This window comes from Hakea prostrata, chromosome 3 (assembly GCF_041222555.1).
Source record: "Hakea prostrata isolate BN-2017 chromosome 3, UWA_Hpros_2, whole genome shotgun sequence".
Lineage (NCBI taxonomy): Eukaryota > Viridiplantae > Streptophyta > Magnoliopsida > Proteales > Proteaceae > Hakea > Hakea prostrata.
In genome coordinates, this window is record NC_142602.1 from 68,883,876 (window position 1) to 68,896,270 (window position 12,395).

Here is a 12,395-nt window from a genome sequence, read left to right on the forward strand (position 1 = left end):
TAATTTAATAGAAAAACAACAATAAACAGTAAACTTTCATGCAATACATATTCAACATTAAAAAAAAAAGAGAAAAACAAGGATATATTATAGGCATTAATATATATTTTTTAAAAGGGGGGGGGGGGGCTTAGTGAGTCCGCCACTGCCTTTCATTGCTCCTATGGCCTACATTGGCACTTTTAAGTTTGGAACTTCATAAATAATTTACATTAATTACTTTTAGATCAATGTTTTTTACAACCATAATTTGTGCAAGATATAGCTAGTTCCTTCAATGGTACGTCAGCACAAGAAGGGGAATTTTTTTTTTTCAGGTCAAGAACAAGGGGCATATTTGCTTGACAAGGGCAAGTCCGCCCATCGTAATCAAAGCTTACTTTATTTTCTAACCTTCTAATGTTGTTTAATATATACCTCCTCTCTCCTACATCTTATGTTACTAATAAGCTAATTTGTCTTTTGCAATCAATTAATAAATGTTGATCTCATGAAAATGACGTTTGAGATAAGTAATACAGACACTAAAGTAGCATCCACAAGTATAGTATTAATTATAGAGCTTTTTTCATGATTCTCACGTAAGTTGTGCCAAAACTCTTGACAGTACTCATAGCAAAAATGACATGTTGCCCACAGTGACCCTTTTCGAAAATTACGTGTTCTCCACAATTATTTTTCTGTTAACTTTAAAACTAAAATGACCATGTTGCCCATGGTGTGAAGGAAAATATATATTTTTTTCTTTTACAAAAATTCACTTAATTTTTTCAGATTTACGAATAGAACTCCCTGTTCACAGCTGGAATCTAAGGAGCTGGATGTGGAATTAAACAAAGAAGAATTTCAATCTTCTCTGTCACTTTCTTCTCCATCCATTGCTCGATCAAGCAAGCTCTTTCAAGAGTTGCCATTTCTTCCTCGGGTAAAACACACACACACTACTTCCTCAAATAGCACCCACTCCTTCCCCTACCGGCATCCACCATCGACAATTGAAGGTTCATCATCACTCAAAGAACTCTTGATCGGTTTGATCTGGTCCGCAACCTCTTTGATTTTGCTGAGGAACTGAGGAGGACGTAGATCTCGTCTTGACCACAAACCAACCTATTGCAAAGAGAGATTTTTCATGCCAGGGTGGTGTATATTTTCATGGCAGCCAACGTGAATTGTGCGAACCAAGGATTTTTTTTTTTTGGTCAATTTAAAAAAATTAAATGAAAAGGTTTGGTAAAATTATAAATTTATACTTTCTTTTATCCCACAGGCAAAATAGTCATTTTAATTTCAAAGTTAACCAAAAAGTAACTGTGGATAACTTATAATTTTGGAAAACATATATTGTGAACAACATGTAATTTTTTTCACTTAAGTGGGCAACCAAGAATTTTGGCCCAACCGAAATTGACAGTGTGAAAAAAAACTCTTAATAATATATATCTCATTGGTAGACCATGACTCATGTTACACTTTTTTTTTTCTAGATTTTGCTTTAGTGGTGTGTCTGACGTGGTGGTGCCTATAATACTCACCGTTGGATGCACATTATGAGGATTTGACTATATAAATATATGTATGATGTTCATTCGGGCTGGCTCACGCTTACATTGACTACATCCTCGTGAAACCTTTTATAATTAATATAGGCAGGACTTTGCCTTTAACCTGGAGGAGATTCAAACTTTAACATCTAATGAGGAAGTGTTGATCTTTTGCAAGAGTTATCCCTGGGGTTCTCATTTTATATGTTTTTATATAAAAAAATAATAATAATAAAAGAAGGTATTCTTCCAACGATGACTTAATTAATAATTGTGCATGTTTCGTCTTTGGTAAAAATCTTGCATGTTTCGGTTTGGGGGGTGGGGGGGGGGGGGGGGGGGCCCCCTTTAAATAACCCAATGTTTTCAAAAAAACACCCCCCCTAAAAAAAATTTTTTTTTTAATCTTGCTACGGATGTTTACATGTGTAAACATTGAATGCAAAATAGATGCTTAGAAAAAATAAGGGAAGAAAAGCCAGGTTAGCAAGTTGTTCACGGGGGTGGGGGGGGTGGACGCTCTCTCTCTCTCTCTCTCTCTCTCTCTCTCTCTCTCTCTCTCTCTCATACTTTCATTTTTATTCCATTCAAGCAACTAAGCATGAACTTTGTTTTTTTCTTTCAGAAACTAGCGATAACCAAGGCAAAGCCACTGATAATTCGAAGCATTTTAGATTTGTATTCCACCAAGTTATCTCAATGTCTAAGGATAGCAGATTTGGGCTGCTCATCGGGACCTAACACCTTACAAGTGATCACTTTAATCATTGAAGCGATCTATGAAACATGTCATCAGTTGAATTGTAAAACACCGGAATTCCTAGTGTTCCTCAATGATCTTCCAACTAATGACTTCAACACCATTTTCAAAACCTTGCCAACCTTCTATGATCAGCTAAAGAAGGATTTTGGTGAAAATTTTGGGCCAGTTTCTATCACAGGATTACCCGGTTCTTTCTATGAGAGGCTCTTTCCAAGCAGTACTATAGACTTCTTTCATTCCTCTTACAGCCTTCATTGGCTCTCTCAGTTTTGAAACCTAATTGATACATATCATGCACGCTCGTGTGTTTTAGTATATTTTTCCTAACCATGTATAGTGAAAACTATATGTTCCTCCAGCAGTTGGAAGTAACAATAAGGGGAATATTTACTTAGCAAACACAAGCCCTCCTAGTGTGCTGAAAGCTTACCAGGTGCAATTTCAAAAGGATTTTTCCATGTTTCTTAGCTTGCGCTCAAAGGAAATGACACCGGAAGGAAGAATGGTTTTGACATTTCTTGGCAGGAGAAGTGAAGATCCTTTTGGCAAAGAGAGTTGCATTTTGGACCTGTTATCTAATTCACTAAATGACTTGGTCTCTGAGGTATACATGCATAATTAATGACTGCGTTCAATTTTTCTCTTAGTATATAAAATTTTTACAATTTTTCTTATCTTGTTTTAGGGCCACATTGAGGAAGCCTTAGTGGATTCTTTCAATTTTCCGTTCTATATGCCTTCTAGCAAAGAATTAGAGAGTACAGTTTGTGCAGAAGGATCCTTTTATCTTGATAACTTAGAAATATTTGATACCAATTGGGACGCAAGTGACAGTGATGAATATGAGTTAATGTTGGATACCTTTATAAGAGGGCAGAAAGTGGCGAAGTATATAAGAGCTATTTCCGAATCCATGCTTGTTGACCACTTTGGAGACTCTATCATTACTACCTTATTCAGCAGGTTCATGGAGTATGTGAGCAAAGCACCTCTTAAAGGAAGAGGGTAAGCTCGTTAATTTTGTTATTTCCTTGAGAGCAAAGTGATGTTTTAGGACCTTGAGGAGTTTAAAAATATTAATGTTGGTCATCTCCTCAAGTAATAAGTAGATGCACTTTGGTTATTTCCTCAATAAATGTTATTGTGATTGTTGGCCGTTGCGGTCATTAATGGTGCATGTCTTAATATATGTATCTGATTAGTTCTCTACACCATCGTTGGAAAATTAAGTTTTCACTCAACGGCATTTCTTTTTCAAGCCTAATGTGTCGAGCTAAGTCACTTTTTTTCTTTCTTTCTTCTCTTTTCTTTACATTCTTATTTTCATCATATTCAATAATCTCAATCTCTAGACGAAAAGGGAAAGATAAAGTTGTGGTGGTTTCATATTGTGAAGGAAAAAATAAATTAACATCGAAGTAACATACAAAAGTTCTAAGGTCTGCTTAGTTATAGATCTAAATTGTGTTCTATCAATACTATATAGCCTGATAAAAGTATAAAGAAAACTAAAATCAGTAAAAGTCAAACTGGGGAAAACCATCATATTGTTCAGATTAGGAAAACCATCATTTAACCATTACTATGGATTCTCCTTTGATTTCACCTACCAACATCGTTTCTCTACTATTTTTATAACTTGATCGAAGCAACTATCTCCTTTAAAAATCCCAATTTAAAATTTAGAAAAAAATTTAAGGATTTATTAGTACATGAGGACAATGTGTTAGTAAATCCCCTCTCATCCCCCAACAAAATTTGAGTTCAGATCATCTCCCCATCATGAGAGAACAATGTACTCCTCGTGTCAACCACTAAGCGATGGGGCGACAGAGACCCATGAATTCTCATTTTCGTAGGAATGGTCCATGAGAGATATTCAGGATGGTCCGTGCCTTCTCTTCTCTGTTTAATGTCACAATTGATTTGATTTTCTCAAAATCTGAAAATGGAGTGAGCGAGTGAGAGAAATGACGGCAATGAAACACAGAGAGACAACCATGGAATCCATTGATGAGCATTGATAGCCCATTGTTTAATGATTTTTTACGGACTGTACGATTGGCTTGGTGATCGAGTGTCCAGCAAGGCACTTGACTGTTCCACATTGAAATTTGAATGCTCATGAGAATAAATCTGAAATCTGAAATTTCAATAAATCGCCAAATTGGAGTGATTGGGAACATGAGAGAAGCTCGAGGCCGTAGATCCCGCTGACTTGCTCCATGTTCTCTATTGAAAATTATAAATAAATTCTTATTAAACTGTTCGATTTGTTGGTACGCAAGTTTAATTACGTATCTAATGCAATCCAATTTTACGATAGATTGAAGCGTCTACCAAAAAAAAAGATTGAAGGGCTTAATTTAATCTGTCCCATCAACTTTAAACTTTTATTATATTAATTAAATACTTAATATTTGGTATCGAAACTGACATCAACTTTAAACTTTTATTATATTAATTAAATACCTAATATTTGGTATCAAAACTGACATCACGTCAATCACATTCGTATTCATTTAGTTAAACAAACTAGAAGGTGAAAGAAAAAATGAAAGAAAATAAAATAAAAGATAAAACATGGCTGACATTTCTCTAAGGACTGTGGTTTTCATGTGATCCATGCCACTCCACACAAATCTATCCAAAACCATACGGAGATTTAAAAGTAAATTTGAGGGGTCCCGTAGACTTGATGACGAGGTTATGGAAGGGGAATGTGAAGGTGTCAGAAAGGGTAATTTTGTAATTTAATTGCACTAATGGGTTTGGGCCTTTGGGAACTAGGGTTGGGTTTTTATGAGTTGCAAGGGATGAACACTCTGGCCCATGTCCAATTATAACAAGATTGGATTGGGTTGGGTTTTTGAAAACCCTATATACCTTTAGCTAGGCCTAGTTGTGACCCACCGAATAAGGGTCAAAATAATCTAATCCTAACCTATACCACTCTAAGCCAGGCTTGGCCAACCCAAATTGGCCACCTGTCATGAGAAGGGAGAAGGGAAATACATGGGCTAGATAACTACATTAGGAAAAAAAGAAAAAAGAAGATCTCAAGAAGATGTCTGGCTAGTTGGGATCTGTAGAGGATTGTGCTTCTCTTACATTTTTCTACCACATATTTAGAAGAAAATTCATTTATGGTCCACCTTATCAGTACTTAGAGGTGGGTATCTCCCTCTTAATTGTATAGTGGAGGCTGAAGGGAACATAAGGTAGAGGATCGAGACTCAGTGTAGACCATGCTAGTTTGGTTGATGTCAGACAAAGAAGATTATCTTTAGGCAAGGTGTGTGGCTCAAGCAAGGACGATGTTAGGTTGATATCAACACTGGTCTTCTTGAAGGTGCTTTGTTAAATCTAAGTTAACATAGGAAGTTGGTTGTACATTGCATTCTCTCATACGGGTATTTTCGGTAATTCATTGTATTTCTCTTTATATAAGTATTTGTATTCTTACATTACATAATACAAGTTTGATTCATCACATGGAGGTGCACATGATTATCGTAGTTCCTAATCTTATTAGGAAGGGGTTCCATTCCAACCACCTCTATGAGGGCTAGGTTTTTTGGTTTCTATTAGGGGTGTAAACGGACCGGATTTGGATCGGATAGTGTTAATACCATATCTGCATCTTATTATATTCGGAAGGATTCAGTCGAATTCGGATGATAATCGGATACCTAATTTCTTAAGTAAATTCTTCTAAATAGACATGTATACATATTGAATATAAGTTTTTGACTGCAAGTTTACATCTTTACCATTTTATTTGTGAGGACTAAACTTGAAATTTAAGAACCTAACAAATTTGGTAGCTATTTTAGTAGAAAATCTAGAAAAATACTCACATATCATAGGTAAAAAAATTTAAATAAAAAAATAAATTAAAATAAGTTACTTAATCGGATAATTTTATCGGACGTAGTGGCAGACTCACTAAGGGATCGGTTTCTCTTTTTCTTGTAAAATACCAATATCCCCCCCCCCCAATATTGGAAACAAATTTAAACGTTAAGATGAAGGATTTATTTGGCATTCTAATTTTCTATCTAAGGGTTGTATTTAAAATCCAAGTTCTAAGGAGGAAACTATTAACTCCGAATCGGAAAGTAAATTTCTCCCTAAAATTTCTCTCTACTTATTCTTCTTTCTTCCTATTTATTCTCTCATTCTCTAATCTTCTCTTACGCACGACCAAGTTTTACAACTTTTCTCAAGGAATCTTGGACCTTCTCCACACGATTACAACCACTCAACCACGTATATTTATGTATCTCTCTCTTTTTCGGTTTAATTTTTTTTCTTTTCTTTAATTTTTTTTTTGTTTAACTTATTTTAATGTTGAATACTTGAATACACGATTAATCCTTTCTATTTTTTTTTTAAATGTTAAATATGTATTACATGAAAGTTTTCTGTTTATTAATTATTTTTATTTGTGGTTGATTTGAATTTATTAAGTTTATTAGGTATTAAAATACTTGAATACATGCTTAATGCTTTCTATTTCATTCTTTTTTTTCTTCTTTTTTATAATGTTGAATATGTATTGCATGAAAGTTTATTGCTTTATTTTATTGAATTTTTTATTTTTATTTGTGGTTGTTTTGAATTTATTAAGTTTATTACGTATTAAATAATATTATTCCATCGTTGTAAAAAACAATTACAGTTTTAGGCATAATTAATTATATACACTTATTAGTTATAGTAGTTAATTTTGGAAAACAAGCAAATTTTTAGAAAAACTTGAGAGGCCTATAGGAGAGGAAAATAAAAGAATCCAAAAAGATTTGAATTTTTCTTTATATTTTTTTAATAGTAGATCAATGAATCTTTTTTATGTCTACTTTTTTCGTGATTGATTACAAGTTTAGGAGAATGTTTTTATTCAATTTTTCAAATTTAAGGATTCATCAAATCAAATGGATATAGGAGAACGAGCTACTTCTAGGGCTTCCTTGGGAGTGAATCGAGTGGTGCAATCGTCAAAAGTATAAGGATTTGTTTAACCATGGGAAAGAAGTCAACCATTGATTCTTTCTTCAAAAGAAAAGGCGTTGAGAATCACATGGTTGATGCATCATTGCCTACATCTATTCTTTTGATCTCAACTCTTGAAAAACGTCCTAAACAGACTCCAATACGAGTGAGTGAGCGTTTTTTCTGCTATAAATGTATGACCTCTCCATTTCCAAGCTTGCTCTTCAAACCGACCTATTGTTCTCCTCTATGAAAAGGTTTTTCCGTGATCACTCTCAATAAGACATCCATTCCTCTTTCAAAAGTGGAATGGATTGGCCCCAATTTTTGGCAGATGGTTTTGGGAGGGCCGTTTCTTCTTTAGGTTGAAGCGGGTTAGTACTTTAATATAGGGCGGTCGGAGACCAGGGCTGTAGTCAAAAGGGCTATACTTCTATAGACGTCTCTTCTCTTGGTGGGGCGCGGTAACGCACAATAGTTTTCTCGCTTGTTGCCAGAGTTTGCTTGCTAGCCCTACCTTGCTCCAGCAAACGGAGTTTGCAACTACACGCCCTTGAATGCAACAGAATTGCGCTTGTAAGAACAGCAGAAGAAGTCTCTTTTTTTTTTTTTTTTTTTTTTTTTCATTCTTGATGAAAGTGGGGGCGTCAAGCCCTACTTAGTTGACTGACAATGACAAAGGCTTGCGAAACTAAGTAGCGCCTTTTGAATGGAATCTGTAGTAGTCTATCCGTGGTGCGAAGCGGGTTTGCCCCTTTTCAGTAGGGGAGCGAAAGGTTAACCATAGAAAGTCAATGAACAACGGTTCTTCTATGTAGGTATGGCCTTCCCCATGACTCACCTAACGTCGAGCTAAGTGACTTCGTAAACTTTGCGTTCCACACTGTGGCAAATCGATACAAGCTATTGTGCGTGTTTTTGAGCAACTTCGTGGCATGAGTTGATTTGTCTTCCCACATGATTTATTAAACCACACTCTTTTCCACCCACTTTCTTCCAATTTTTAAATCCATCAATAGTGAATGTCCCCTGTCCAGAGTTCACTCCAAGTTTATTGAAAAGAAAACATGGCAAACAAAATACTGCATCTTTTAAAGGAGAATACTCTAACAAAAAAGGACGAACCTTAAACCACGAAGATTGAAAACGTCGAGGATGACTTGATGGCCCAGATTTTGCATATTCTTAAAAAATAGGCTGATATGGTCCAGTTTTAAGGCAACGATGCCTAATTTCACGTTGATCAACTTGATAATCTCAAATTTGTTTTCTCAACCATGGATCACGATCAAAATCATTATTTTGCTCCCTTTAAGGTGTTGGAGTCTGTTTTGGAAGTTTTTCATGAGTTGAGGTCTCAGGAATAGAGGTCGGCAATGATGCATCAATCATGTCATTCTCAACGCCTTTTCTTTTGAAGAAAGAATCAATGGTAGAATTCTTTCCCATGGTTAAAAAAATCCTTATACATAATAAGCTTATTAAATTCAAAACAACCACACATAAAAATAAATAATTTAATAAAAAAACAGCAATAAACTTTCAAGCAATACATATTCAACATTAAAAAAAAAAAAAAAAGAAATAGAAAGCATTAAGCGTGTATTCAAGTATTTTAATACGTAATAAACTTAATAAATTCAAATCAACCACAAATAAAAATAATTAATTTTAGAAAAAAATAGCAATTAATTTTCATGCAATACATATTCAACATTAAAAAAAATAAAAAAAAATAGAAAGTATCAAACGTGTATTCACTATTCAAGTATTTTAATATGTACTAAACTTAATAAATTCAAATCAACCAAAAATAAAAATAATTAATTTAATAAAAAAACAGCAATAAACAGTAAACTTTCATGCAATACATATTCAACGTTAAAAAAAAAAAGAGAAAAACAAGGATATATTATAGGCATTAATATACATTTTTTAAAAGGGGGGGGGGCTTAGTGAGTCCGCCGAATGGCCTACATTGGCACTTTTAAGTTTGGAACTTCATAAATAATTTACATTAATTACTTTTAGATCAATGTTTTTTATAACCATAATGTGTGCAAGGTATAGCTAGTTCCTTCAATGGTACGCAAACACAAGAAGGGGAATTTTTTTTTTTTTTTTCAGGTCAAGAACAAGGGGCATATTTGCTTGACAAGGGCAAGTCCGCCCATCGTAATCAAAGCCTACTTTATTTTCTAACCTTCTAATGTTGTTTAATATATACCTCCTCTCTCCTACATCTTATGTTACTAATAAGCTAATTTGTCTTTTGCAATCAATTAATAAAAGTTGATCTCATGAAAATGACGTTTGAGATAAGTAATACATACACAAAAGTAGCATCCACAAGTATAGTATTAATTATAGAGCTTTTTTCATGCTTCTCACGTAAGTTGTGCCAAAACTCTTGACAGTACTCATAACAAAAATTACATGTTGCCATAGTGAACCTTTTCGAAAATTACAAGTTCTCCACAATTGTTTTTCTGTTAACTTTAAAACTGAAATGACCATGTTGCCCATGGTGTGAAGGAAAATATATTTTTTTTTCTTTTACAAAAATTCATTTAATTTTTTCAAATTTACGAATAGAACTCCCTATTCAAAGCTGGAATCTAAGGAGCTGGATGTAGAATCAAACAAAGAAGAATTTCAATCTTCTCTGTCACTTTCTTCTCCATCCATTGCTCGATCAAGCAAACTCTTTCAAGAGTTGCCATTTCTTCCTCGGGTAAAACACACACACACTACTTCCTCAAATAGCACCCACTCCTTCCCCTACCGGCATCCACCGTAGACAATTGAAGGTTCATCATCACTCGAAGAACTCTTGATCGGTTTGATCTGGTTCGCAACCTCTTTGATTTTTCTGAGGAACTCAGGAGGACATAGATCTCGTCTTGACCACAAACCAACCTATTGCAAAGAGAGATTTTTCATGCCAGGGTGGTGTGTATTTTTATGGCAGCCACCATGAATTGTGCGAACCAAGGATTTTTTTTTGGTCAATTTAAAAAAATTAAATGAAAAGGTTTGGTAAAAATATAAATTTATACTTTCTTTTATCCCACAGGCAAAATAGTCATTTTAATTTCAAAGTTAACCAAAAAGTAACTATTGATAACTTATAATTTTCGAAAACAAACATTGTGAACAACATGTAATTTTTTTTACTTAAGTGGGCAATCAAGAATTTTGGCCCAACCGAAATTGACACGTGGAAAAAAAAACTCTTAATAATATATATCTCATTGGTAGAGCATGACTCATGTTACACTTTTTTTTTCTAGATTTTGCTTTAGTGGTGTGTCTGACGTGGTGGTGCCTATAGTACTCACCGTTGGATGCACATTATGAGGATTTGACTATATATATATATATATATATATATATATATATATATATATTACACTTATATACGATGTTCATTCGGGCTGGCTCACGCTTACCTTGACTACATCCTCGTGAAAGCTTTTATAATTAATATAGGCAGGACTTTGCCTCTAACATGGAGGGATTCAAACTTTAACATCTAATGAGGAAGTGTTGATCTTTTGCAAGAGTTATCCCTGGGGTTCTCATTTTATATGTTTTTATAAAAAAAAAATAATAATAATAAAAGAAGGTAATCTTCCAATGAAGACTTAATTAATAATTGTGCACGTTTCGTCTTTGGTAAAAATCTTGCATGTTTTACGAGTTATTAGGTTGTTGGGGGTGGGGGTGGAAGCGACACTAGTAAGATTAACCAAATGTTTTCAAAAAAAAAAATCTATACGCGCACGTTTAAAATAAATTTTATATTGCATTTTATAAGCTATAGTTGTATCAATCCTTGCCTATATATACAAGGATGATTTACAGGTGTATCACATTGAATGCAAAATAGATGCTTAGGAATCTTAAGGGAAGAAAAGCCATGGAAGTTCAGCAAGTTCTTCACATGATTGGTGGGGATGGAGAAACTAGCTATGCCAGTAACTCCCAACTTCAAGTACTCTCTCTCTCTCTCTCTCTCTCATACTTTCATTTTTATTCCATTCAAGCAACTAAGCATGAACTTTGTTTTTTTCTTTCAGAAACTAGCGATAACCAAGGCAAAGCCACTGATAATTCGAAGCATTTTAGATTTGTATTCCACCAAGTTATCTCAATGTCTAAGGATAGCAGATTTGGGCTGCTCATCAGGACCTAACACCTTACAAGTGATCACTTTAATCATTGAATCGATCTATGAAACATGTCATCAGTTGAATTGTAAAACACCGGAATTCCTTGTGTTCCTCAATGATCTTCCAAGTAATGACTTCAACACCATTTTCAAAACCTTGCCAACCTTCTATGATCAGCTAAAGAAGGATTTTGGTGAAGATTTTGGGCCAGTTTCTATCACAGGATTACCCGGTTCTTTCTATGAGAGGCTCTTTCCAAGCAGTACTATAGACTTCTTTCATTCCTCTTACAGCCTTCATTGGCTCTCTCAGGTTTGAAACCTAATTGATACATATCATGCACGCTCGTGTGTTTTATTATATTTTTTCTAACCATGTATAATGAAAACTATAGGTTCCTCCAGCAGTTGGAAGTAACAATAAGGGGAATATTTACTTAGCAAAGACAAGCCCTCCTAGTGTCTTTGAAAGCTTACAGTGCAATTTCAAAAGGATTTTTCCATGTTTCTTAGCTTGCGCTCGAAGGAAATGACACCGGAAGGAATAATGGTTTTGACATTTATTGGCAGGAGAAGTGAAGATCCTTTTGGCAAAGAGAGTTGCATTTTGGACCTGTTATCTAATTCACTAAATGACTTGGTCTCCGAGGTATACATGCTTAATTAATGACTGCGTTCAATTTTTCTCTTAGTATATAAATTTTTTACATTTTTTCTTATCTTGTTTTAGGGCCGCATTGAGGAAGCCTTAGTGGATTCTTTCAATTTGCCGTTCTATATGCCTTCTAGCAAAGAATTAGAGAGTGCAGTTTGTGCAGAAGGATCCTTTTATCTTGACAACTTAGAAATATTTGATACCAATTGGGACGCAAGTGACAGTGATGACAATGAGTTAATGTTGGATACCTTTATAAGAGGG

At 34.5% G+C, this 12,395-nt stretch overlaps 1 long non-coding RNA gene across 1 annotated transcript; it reads left to right on the forward strand.

Annotated features, from left to right (window-relative positions):
* Window positions 1–11,184: 11,184 nt before the first annotated feature.
* LOC149022885 (uncharacterized) lies at window positions 11,185–11,939 on the forward strand. Its single transcript, XR_016172040.1, has 3 exons — window positions 11,185–11,299; window positions 11,385–11,789; window positions 11,872–11,939. It is a non-coding gene; the product is annotated as an uncharacterized LOC149022885 (long non-coding RNA).
* The last annotated feature ends 456 nt before the right edge of the window (window positions 11,940–12,395 follow it).